We start from the raw sequence: 12190 nt of genomic DNA on the forward strand, positions 1-12190 counted from the left end.
CCTCCCACACACCTCCTCTTTGGTAACCAACAGTACATTCTTGGAGTCTCCGAGTCTGCTGCTATTTTGTTCCTTTGGTTTTGCTTCATTGTTATACTCCACAAATGAGGGAAATCATTTGGCATTTGTCTTTCTCTGCCTGGCTTATTTCACTGAGCATAATGCTCTCCAGCTCCATCCATGTGGTTGCAAATGGTAGAATCTCTTTCTTATTGCCAAATGGTATTCCATTGTGTATATGTACCACATCTTCTTTACCATTCACCTACTGACGGACACTTAGGTCGCTTCCATATCTTGGCTATTGTAAAAAGTGCTGTGATAAACATAGGGGTGCATATGTTTTTTTGAATCTGAGAAGTTGTATTCTTTGGGTAAATTCCAAGGAGTGGGATTCCCGGGTCAAATGGTATTTCTATTTTTAGTTTTTTGAGGAACCTCCATATTGCTTTCCACAATGGTTGAACTAGCTTACGTTTCCACCAGCAGTGTAGGAGGGTTCCCCTTTCTCCGCATCCTCGCCAGCATTTGTTGTTCTTAGTCTTTTTGATGCTGGCCATCCTTACTGGTGTGAGGTGATATCTCATTGTGGTTTTAATTTGCATTTCCCTGATGACTAGTGATGTAGAGCATCTTTTCATGTGTCTGTTGGCCATCTGAATTTCTTCTTTGAAGAACTGTCTCTTCATATCCTCTGCCCATTTGAAAATTGGGTTATTTGCATTTCGGGTGTTGAGACATGTAAGTTCTTTATATATTTTGGATGTTAAACCCTTGTCAGATATGTCATTTACAAATATATTCTCCCGTACTGTAGTTCCTTTTTGTTCTGTTGATGGTGTCCTTTGCCATACAGAAACTTTTTAGTTTGATAAAGTCCATTGAGTTCATTTTTGCTTTTGTTTCCCTTGCTTGAGGAGATGCATTGAGGAAGAAGTTGCTCATGCTTATATTCAGGAGATGTTTGCCTATGTTGTCTTCTAAGAGTTTTATGGTTTCATGACTTACATTCAAGTATTTGATCCACTTCGAGTTTACTTTTGTGTATGGGATTAAACAATAATCCAGTTTCATTCTCTTGCATGTACCTGTCCAGTTTTGCCAACAGCAGCTTTTGAAGAGGCTGTCATTTCCCCATTGTATATCCATTGCTCCTTTATCATATATTAGTTGACCATATACGCTTGGGTTTATATCAGGGCTCCCTAGTCTGTTTGATTGGTCTATGGGTCTGTTTTTGTGCCAGTACCAAATTGTTTCAATTACTGTCGCTTTGTAGTAGAGCTTAAAGTTGGGGAGCGCAATGCCCCCAGCTTTATTCTTCCTTCTCAGAACTGCTTTGGCTATTCAAAGTCTTTTGTGGTTCCATACGCATTTTAGGACGATTTTCTCCAGTTCATTGAAGAATACTGTTGGTATTTTGATAGGGATTGCATTGAATCTATAGATTGATTTAGGCAGGATGGCCATTTTGACAATATGAATTGTTCCTATCCATGAGCAGAGGATGTGTTTCCACTTATTGGTATCTTCTTTAATTTCTCTTAAGAGTGTCATGTAGTTTTCAGGGTATAGATTTTTCACTTCCTTGGTTAGGTTTATTCCTAAGTATTTTATTCTTTTTGATGCAATTGTGAATGGAATTGTTTTCCTGATCACTTTCTCGGCTAGTTCATTGTTCGTGTATAGGAATGCCACAGATTTGTGTGTATTAACTTTGTATCCTGCAACTTTGCTGAATTCAGATATTAGATTTAGTTGTTTAGGGGTGTATTCTTTAGGGTTTTTTATGTGCAATATCATGTCATCTGCAAACAGGGACAGTTTGACTTCTTCCTTGCCAATCTGATTGCCTTTTATTTCTTTCCATTGTCTGATTGCTGTGGCTAGGACCTCCAGTACTATGTTGAATAGAATTGGGGAAAGTGGGCATCCTTGTCTTGTTCATGATCTTAAAGGAAAAGATTTCAGCTTCTCGCTGTTAAGTATGATGTTGGCTGTGGGTTTGTGATATATGGCCTTTATTATGTTGAGGTACTTGCCCTCTATACCCATTTTGTTGAGAGTTTTTATCATGAATGGATGTTGAACTTTGTCAAATGCTTTTTTCAGCATCTATGGAGATGATCATCTGGTTTTTGTCCTTCTTTTTGTCGATGTGGTTGATGATGTTAATGGATTTTCGCATGTTGTATCATCCTTGCATCCCTGGAATAAATCCCACTTGATCATAATGGATGATCTTTTGATGTATTTTTGAATTTGGTTTGCTAATGTTTTGTTGAGTATTTTTGCATCTATGTTCATCAGGGATATTGGTCTGTAATTTTCTTTTTTTGTGGTATCTTTGCCTGGTTTTGGTATTAGAGTGTTGCTGGCCTCATATAATGAGTTTGGAAGTATGCCCTCTTCTGCTCTTTGGAAACGTTAAGGAGGATGGGCACTAGATCTTCACTAAATGTTTGATAAAATTCAGCGGTGAAGCAATCTGGGCCAGGAATTTTGTTCTTAGGTAGTTTTTTTTTTTTACCAGTTCAACTTCATTGCTGGTAATTGCTCTGTTCAGATTTTCTGTTTCTTCCTTGGTCAGCCTTGGTAGGTTGCATTTTTCTAGAAAGTTGTCCATTTTTTCTATGATATGCAGCTTGTTAGCAGATAGATTTTCATAGTATTCTGTAATTCTTTGTATTTCTGTGGTGTCTGTAGTGATTTTTCCTTTCTCATTTCTGATTCTGTTGATGTGTGTAGACTCTCTTTTTTTCTTGATAAATCTAGCTAAGGGTTTATCTATTTTATTTTCTTAAAGAACCAGCTCTTGCTTTCATTGATTCTTTCTATTATATTTTATTCTTCTCAATTTTATTTATTTATGCTCTAATCTTTATTATGTCCCTCCTTCTACTGACTTTGGGCCTCATTTGTTCTTCTTTTTCTAGTTTCATTAATTGTGAGTTTAGACTGCTTATATGGGATTGTTCTTCTTTCCTGAGGTTGGCCTGTGTTGCAATATACTTTCCTCTTAGCATGGCCTTCGCTACGTCCCACAGATTTTGCGGTGTTGAATTATTGTTGTCATTTGTCTCCATATATTGCCTGATCTCTGTTTTTATTTGGTCATTGATCCATTGGATATTTACGAGCATGTGGTGAAGCCTCCATTTGTTTGTGTGATTTTTCATTTTCTTTGCAAAATCCATTTCTAGTTTCATACCTTTGTGGTCTGAGAAACTGGTTGGTACAATTTCAATCTTTTTTAATTTACTGAGACTCTTTCTGTGGCTTAGTATATGATCTATTCTTGAAAATGTTCCATGTGCCCTTGAGAAAAATGTGTGTTCTGCTGCATTTGTGTATAGAGTTCTGTCGATGTCTGTTAGGTCCATCTGTTCTAATGTGTTGTTCAGTGCCTCTGTGTCCTTACTTATTTTCTGTCTGGTTGATCTGTCCATCATAGTGAGTGGAATGTTGAAGACTCCTAGAATGAATGCATTGCATTCTATTTCCCCTTTTATTTCAGTTAGTATTTGTTTCACATATGTAGGTGCTCCTGTGTTGGGAGCACATATATTTATAATGGTTATATCTTCTTGTTGGATTGACTCCTTTATCATTATGTAATGTCCTTCTTTGTCTCTTGTGACTTTCTTTGTTTTGAAGTCTATTTTGTCTGATACAAGTACTGCAACTCCTGCTTTTTTCTCCCTATTAGTAAGAGGGAATGTCTTTTTCCATCCCTTCACTTTTAGTCTATGTATGTTTTTGTGTTTAAAGTGAGTCTCTTGTAGGTAGCATGTAGATGGGTCTTCTTTTTTTTATTCATTCAGTGACTCTATGTTTTTTGATTTGTTCACTCAGTCCATTTACATCTAGGGTGATTATCGATATGTATGTACTTATTGCCATTGCAGACTTTAGTTTATTGGTTACCAAAGGTTCAAGTGTAACTTCCTTACTGTCTTAGAGTCTAACTTAACTCACTTAATATGCTATTTTTCCTCATTTTCTTCCTCCTCCATTCTTTATATATTAGATATCATAGTCTGTACTGTTTGTCTATCCCTTGATTGACTCTGGGGATAGTTACTTTAGTTTTGCACTTGCTTAGTAATTAGCTGTTCTACTTTCTTTTCTGTGGTTTTATTACCTCTGTTGACAGCTATTAAACCTTAGGAACACTTCCATGTATAGAAGTCCCTCCAAAATAGACTGTAGAGATGGTTTGTGGGAGGTAAATTCTCTCAGCTTTTGATTATCTGGAAATTGTTTAGTCCTTCCTTCAAATTTAAATGATAATCTTTCTGGATAAAGTAGTCTTGGTTTGAGGCCCTTCTGCTTCATAGCATTAAGTACATCATGCCACTCCCTTCTGGCCTGTAAGGTTCTGCTGAGAAATCTGATGATAGCCTGATGAGTTTTCCTTTGTATGTTATCTTATTTCTCTCTCTGGCTGCTTTTCATAGTCTGTCTTTATCCTTCATCTGTGCCATTTTAATTACTATATGTCTTGGTGTTGTCCTCCTTGGTTACCTTGTGTTGGGAGATTTGTTCACCTCCAATTCCTGAGAGACTATCTCCTTCCCCAGATTGGAGGATTTTTCAGCAATTACCTCCTTAGTGACACGTTCTATCCCTTTTTCTCTCTCTTCTTCTTCTGGTATCCCTATAATGAGAATATTTCATTTGGTCACGCAGTTCTCTCAATATTCTTTCATTCCTACAGATCCTTTTTTCTCTCTGTGCCTCAGCTTCTTTGTATTCCTCTTCTCTAATTTCTATTTCATTATCATCACCTCTACTGTATCTAATCTTCTTTTAAAACTTTCTATTGTAGGTTTCATTTCTGATACTGTTTTCTGTAGTGATTGGATCTCTGACTGGAATTCATTCCTTAGTTCTTGAAAATTTTTCTGTACCTCCATTTGCATGTTAATGATTTTATTTTGAAATCCCTTTCAGGAAGATTCATAAGTTTGATTTCATTTTAATCTTTCTCTGGTGTTGTATTCATAATTTTACTTTGAACCCGGTTCCTTTGGCATTTCATATTTCTATATGGTGCCCTGTAGTGCCCAGAAGCTCTACTCTCTGGAGCTGCTCAGCCCCTGAAGCAATATTGGTGGTCACAGGGGAGCAGTATTGTTACCTGGGCTGCGGTAATAGCTGTTTCCTGCTTCCTGCCTGCTATGCCTGTCCCTATTGCCAGAATCAGTGGGCTGAGCACACAGGTATAAGCCTCTATGGTTTGTGTTTGTAGTTGCCATAGACAGGGCTTTGCTCTGGCTGGCCTAATGCCAACGTAGGGTTTGCCAGTTTGTGAGCCAGGTGGGGCTGGCAGGGATAAAGGTGCAGTAGTCTGCATATCACAGCTGGGGTCCTTGGAGCTGTGTAGGCAGGTGGGGAGCTGGAGCGACTGAAGATCATTAAAGTTCCCAACCTGCTGGGCAGAGTGCACCTGGAAAATTTTGTCTACCTGTCCTTACTCCTGTGCAGTAAGCTCTGTGCAATCTTTGCCCCTTTAGCATCCCTCTTGCTGTTAGGAAGTCTGTCAGACTGCGTGCCATTTTTTTGTCCCAGAGCAGCCGGATCTGGATCCCTGCTTTCCATAAGTGGCTAAAATCTCAGTCTCTCCAGGTATTCTGCCTGTCTTAGCTTTCCAACCCCCTACTCATGAAAGTACCATGAAAGCGCCATGAAATGTAAGTTTGTGCTTCCAGAGCAGATCTCCAGAGTTAGATATTCAGTAGTCCCAGGCTTGCACTCCCTTCGTGCTCCATTTCTCTTCCTCCTGGCCAGTGAGCTGTGGTGGGGGATGTCTTGGGTCCCATTGGGCCATGGCTTTGGTACATTACCCTGTTCTGTGAGGTTTATTCTTTTCTCTAGGTGAATGCAGTTTTGTATAGTCCTCTTTCCTGTTGCTCTTTCAGGATTAGTTGTATTAATTATATTTTCATATATGTGGTTTTAGGAGGAAGCCTCTGTCTCACCTCTCACACCACCATCTTTAATCCCAAGTTTTCTTTATCATCCCTTTTTTCAACAAAGTTTGCTCCTCTGGGACAGGCACCAAGAAGACAGATGATATAATCAGGATTAGTTTTTTTCTGGAAAAGTGTGAGCAGACCAAGTAGGAACATTAATGATGTTTGTAAGAAAGTATCATTTTTGGAATGTCAATATAAGTTACAAAGAATTTCCATTAACATGGGAAGATGCAGAGCTTTAATTTCCAGACAGATTTTAAAGATCTTTTATTCTCATATTTGAGACTTACACAGGGTTCTGTCTTTTCTCCTTCTAAGTAAAGACTCTTAAAAAATAAAGTCTTCATACCAGAAAATAAAGATCAATGTATAGGAAAGACACATGTTGAATAAAAGACAACCCTTCTGATTCAAGTGAATTAGTTTTCTAGAAAACTCACAATATTATGTTATTTTCTTGTTTTATTATTGATGAGTGAAAATTTGTTCATGGACCAGCACAGTATCACTGGGGTACAGCACAAACAGAGTAAAAAAAGACCTGATCCTGAATCTCAGGTCTGATTAGTCTGTGATCTTGGGAAAAGTGTAACATTTTTGTGAACCTCTATAAAACGAGAACTTTCATCTGCATATTGTACCTAATAACCAGTACCTCACAGTTTCTGTAAATATAAAATTTGATCATACATGGAAAGTACCTTGCAAAATGCCTGGATTGTATTAAGTATTCATTTATGGTAATGTTTTTTATTATTATTTTTCTCTTTACTCTTCTGTGTAACTGCTCTTAAAAAATCTTTCTCTTTTGTTTTTTCTAATTGTGTCTTATAAAAGGAATCAGGCTAAAAATTGCATTAATGTATTTTGTCAATTGTTGTGAAGAAGGGCAGTCTCCTATTAGTAAGACAAAAAAGACTTAAGTAACATAGTATGGTATCTATTTTATATTTGCTTCCAAAATGGGAAGAAATCAATATAATATTCAGATAGAATTACTATATAGTCCCACAGTTTGTTTATGGCTTTGAATTGTCAATAGACTTTATTTGTATAATTACTTTTGAAAACAAAATAGTGTATGTTTGTCTTTCATTGTGAGTTAACTTTACATCAGTTCCAAGAATGCCAAAAATAATAAGTAAAGAATCTAAGAACTGATCTTTCAGATATCTGTCAGAAATCTAGTTAGTCCTAGGATGGATTTTGACATTCTCTTGAGTGAAAGTCATTTGCAAAGTCCTCACAAAGGTAAAGTCAACCAAATATATATAATAAGAAATTTAAATATTAATTTGTTCATTTCAGGATGGAGATTGGGACATTTGATAGGCCTCAGAATTACAGCTAAATCCTCAAAGTTCACTTGTAAGAAAGTCACTAAAATCATTCCCCCAGAACCTAAACAACCATCATCTCTACAGAATGTTTATCTACCTATTCAGTCAGAAGCCTAGGACATTTGGGGGAGTTTCTCCATATATTAGTTACCCACTAAGAGAAAGAATGCAGTGGGAAGGAGGTGCTTCCATGGGCAGTTGAGGAGATGCTCCAAGAGAAACCACTCATGTAGACTAGAGTTGCTACATGTGTGGCTTTTTCTAATACCAAATAGTCTGTTTCTTTCAACACCAACCAATTCTCTAATTCTCTAACAACTGGGTGTTCAGCAGTTCAGTTCAATTCTGACACTACCTTCCCTGAGTTATCACAGATCCCACATGTTAAGGGCTCATTCCTATAAGACTGTCCTCACTTCAGGCCAAAAATGTGTATTCAGACTATCCACATTCCTGCTCAGTTGACTATGAATTCAAGTGTTTTCATAGCTTCATCCTATGGTTCAATAACTTAGTATATGACTCATAGAATTTAGGAAAGCATTTGAATTACAATTACCACTTTATTATAAAAGATAACTAAGGAAAAGCAAAATGGAAGAGACACACAAGGCAAAGTATCAGAAAAGGGGGTACCGAGATTCCATGCCTTTTCTGGGCACACCACCCTGTAAGCATAGTGATAAATTCACCATCCTAGAAAGCTCCTATTATTAATAGCATGTGGAAGTTTCATTATATGGGCATGGTTAATTAAATCCCTGGCAATTTTTTTTATTAAACTCAATTTTCAACTTCTTTTCGATCCCTAGAAGTTGGGGGGTGGGGCTCAAAATTCTAAACTTCTCATCATGTGGCTTATTTTTCTGGAGACAAAACCCCATCCTGAAGCTACCTAGGGCCCACCAGGAATCATCTCATTAGCATACAAAGAAGTAAATTGCAAGGAGCTCTGTGCCAGGAAGTGGGGACAAAGACAAAAAAATTATCTTTTATTATACCTTACTTCAATAAAGGCAACCTGGATGTTTGCTAGGCAGAGGCCAGATGACTGCCTTCATGCCACATCCAAAAAGTGTAGCTTTCAGTCAAGGCAGATATAACAACACTTTCATAATTTTAATATTTGAAATGTCATTGGAAGGGAAAGTAAGATTTAGCTCAGCTCCTTTGACAGAAGTGAATAGAATGTATTCTTTAGTAAATAAATAAATATTTTATTCCTTCAATATATGTATTTTTGAGTGCCATTAAAACAATTTCCAGTTCATGCTGGACACAACTACAAGCAGAACATAGTCCATGCCTATGTTAGTATGTGTTGTGAAGGAGGAGACAGACAGTGAATAAGTCAGCACATATGTGCAGTAGTTTCTCCTATAAAGGAAAGAGCAGAGTAAGGGCAAAGGGCGGTGGTGTAGTGGGGTGGGGTTATTTTAGAGGGGCTCTCTTTGTGGAGCAGATACTTGAATAGAGATCTCAGGAAATTTGGAAGTAAGCCACATGAAAATCCATGTGGATTAGCTTATTTTGCTATTTCTTAAACTAAGAATGAATATAAGGACTTTAAAATAACTGAAGGAGAAATTCAGGTTATAGTGATGATGGTCTAAAGTAGAAAAAGTAGAGTTTGGATAAACTAATTATCTGCTAAGCATTTTTTGTCTATACTTTACCCACAACCTTTCTTTGTGTAGCAATCTTTACAAAAATGAAGGAAACTAACTCATACCCAATTTTCTTACTTCCATGCAGACTAATGCTTTACAAGAAGTTACTTTTTAAATCATGAAAATGGTATATCACCTTCTAATCAATATGTGGAAATCAATGATCCAATGATGCTTAATGAGATTTGAGGGATGTAATGCTGCTTCTAGTTCTTTTAATGTTGAAGTTTGAATTACACAGGTCAATACACAGAGATCTTAACTGCCCTTTCTGGAAGGCAGGAGGGGATAGCTAACTTAAAATCTAGGTTATGCAGATACTTGGAGCCTCACTTTCTCTTTTAAAACCCACAAAATAATTTTCTTTTCTTTCTGTTATGACATTTCCCTTATTTGAATTATAATCAATTTTGGATTTGAATTTTGACCACTACCACACTATTTACTACCATAGAACAGGAACTGTGTTTCAATAGTAGATGTAAATAAGTATCTGCTGCATTTAATCTTAAGTTCTAGTTAATACATAATATATTTCAATTGTTCAACAATCAAAATAGTATAAAAGCTATATATTGAGAGCTCCTACTCCCGTTCCTATCTCCATCCACCCATTACTCCCTGCACCCCCAAAGTGCCCAACAGTTAACCACTTCTGGGGATAGTCTTCCAATGTTTGTTTATGTAAATGTATGCAAATATAAATAAATAATCTTAAGCCTTTATTCTCTCCAATTCTTTCATAAAAATGTTATTTTGCTTCTAACATATTTTTTTTTACAATTTAATAATACGCCTTTCTATATTGGAAGGTCTTTATGTTCTTTGTTGCACCTGCTTAGTGTGGCTGTATTTCCACTGTCCTAAACTGTATTATTGCAATTAATAACTTTGTCCTTGTGGTAGGCAGAGTTCTAAGATGACCACCAATGACCTATGTCCCTGTACAATCCTCCAGCCCTTGAGTGTGGGAGGAACATATGAATATAATGGAATATCACTCCCATGGTTAGTATATGGCACAGTTGACCTTAAGAAAGAGACTATCCTTGGTGAACCTGATTTATTCAGATAAACCCTTTAAACGAACTCAGCTCTTCCTGAAGAAAGGAAATCAAAGCAAGAGAAGATTCTCCAAGGATAGTTTTGAAGGTGGAGGGAGGATGTGACATGGAATGTGGAAAACATCAGGTTGCTGAGAGCAACCCCAGGCCATAGCCAGCAAGAAAATGGAGGCCTCATTGCTACAACTGCAAGTAACTGAATTCTCCCAACCTGAAGGAGCTTGGAAGAGGACTCTGAGCTCCAACTGACAATACAGCCCAACCAACACCTTGATTTCAAACTGTAGCACCCTGGAAAGAGAACCCCATTATGCCCCTGCTGTACTTATGACCTACAGAAACTGTGAGATAATAAATTTGTTTTGCTTTAAACCTTTAAGTTTGTGGTAATTTGTTGCATAGCTCTTCTTCATCAGAGTTCCCCTGGCTAGTCTTACTTGCCTAACTCTTCTCCATATAAACTTCTTTTTGATATTTTTTATTAAGATATCATTGATATATACTCTTATGAAGGTTTCACAAGAAAAACAATCTGTTATTGCATTCACCTTTATTATTGAGTCCCCCCCATACCCCATTGTAGTCATTGTCCATCTGTGTAGTAAGATGCCACAGAGTCACTACTTGTCTTTGAGCTACACTGTCTTCCCTGTGATCCCACATACACCATGTGCACCAATCATGATACCCCACAATCCCCTTCTACCTCTCTTCCCACACATCCTCCCCAACCCCTCGCCTTTGGAAACCAGAGTCCCTTCTTCGAGTCTGTGAGTCTGCTGCTGTTTTATTCCTTCAGTTTTGCTTCATTGTTATACTCTGCAAATGAGTGAAATCATTTGGTATGTGTCTTTCTCCCCCTGACTTATTTCACTGAGCATAATACCCTCTAGCTCCATTCATGTTGTTGCAAATGGTAGAATTTGTTTCTTGCTTATGGCTGAATAGTATTCCATTGTGTATATGTACCACATCTTCTTTATCCATTCAATTACTGATGGACACTTAGGTAATACCCTCTAGCTCCATTCATGTTGTTGCAAATGGTAGAATTTGTTTCTTGCTTATGGCTGAATAGTATTCCATTGTGTATATGTACCACATCTTCTTTATCCATTCAATTACTGATGGACACTTAGGTTGCTTCCATTTCTTGGCTGTTGTAAATAGTGCTGTGATAAACATAAGGGTGCATATGTCTTTCTGAATCTGAGTTGTTTTCTTTTGATAAATTCCAAGGAGTACAATTACTGTGTCAAATGGTGTTTCTGTTTTTAGTTTTTGGATGAACCTCTATATTACTTTCCACAGTGGTTGAAGTAGTTTCCATTCCCACCAGCAGTATAGGAGGGTTCCACTTTCTCTGCATCCATGTCAGCATTTGTTGTTCCTAGTCTTTCCTATGTTGGCCATTCTAACTGGTGTGAGGTGATTTCTCTTTGTAGTTTTAATTTGCATTTTCCTGATAATTAGCAATGTGGAGCATCTTTTCATGTCCTGTTGACCATCTGAATTTCTTTTTTAGAGAAATGTCTGTTCATATCCTCTGTTAATTTTTTAATAGGATTATTTGCTTTTTGGGTGTTGAGGCATGTGAGTTCTTTATATATTTTGGATGTTAACTCCTTGCTGGATATGTCATTTACAAATATGTTCTCCCAAACCTAACCAAGGAAGTGAAAGACCTATACTCTGAAAACTACAAGATACTCATGAGAGAAATTAAAGAAGATACCAATAAATGGAAACACATCCCATGCTCATGGATAGGAAGAATTAATATTGTCAAAATGGCCATTGTGCCTAAAGCAATCTACAGATTCAGTGCAATCCCTATCAAATTACCAACAGCATTCTTCGACAAACTAGAGAAAATAGTTCTAAAATTCATATGTAAACACAAAACACCCCAAATAGCCAAAGCAATCCTGAGAAGGAAGAATAAAGCTGGGAGATTATGCTCCCCAACTTCAAGCTCTACTACAAAGCCACAGCAATCAAGACAATTTGGTACTGGCACAAGAACAGACTCATAGACCAGTGGAACAGAATAGAGAGCCCTGATATAAACCCAAGCATATATGGTCAATTAATAAAGGATCCATGGATATATAATGGGGAAATGACAGCCTCTT

The sequence above is a fragment of the Manis pentadactyla genome, chromosome 4, assembly GCF_030020395.1.
Source record: "Manis pentadactyla isolate mManPen7 chromosome 4, mManPen7.hap1, whole genome shotgun sequence".
In the NCBI taxonomy this organism is placed as follows: domain Eukaryota; kingdom Metazoa; phylum Chordata; class Mammalia; order Pholidota; family Manidae; genus Manis; species Manis pentadactyla.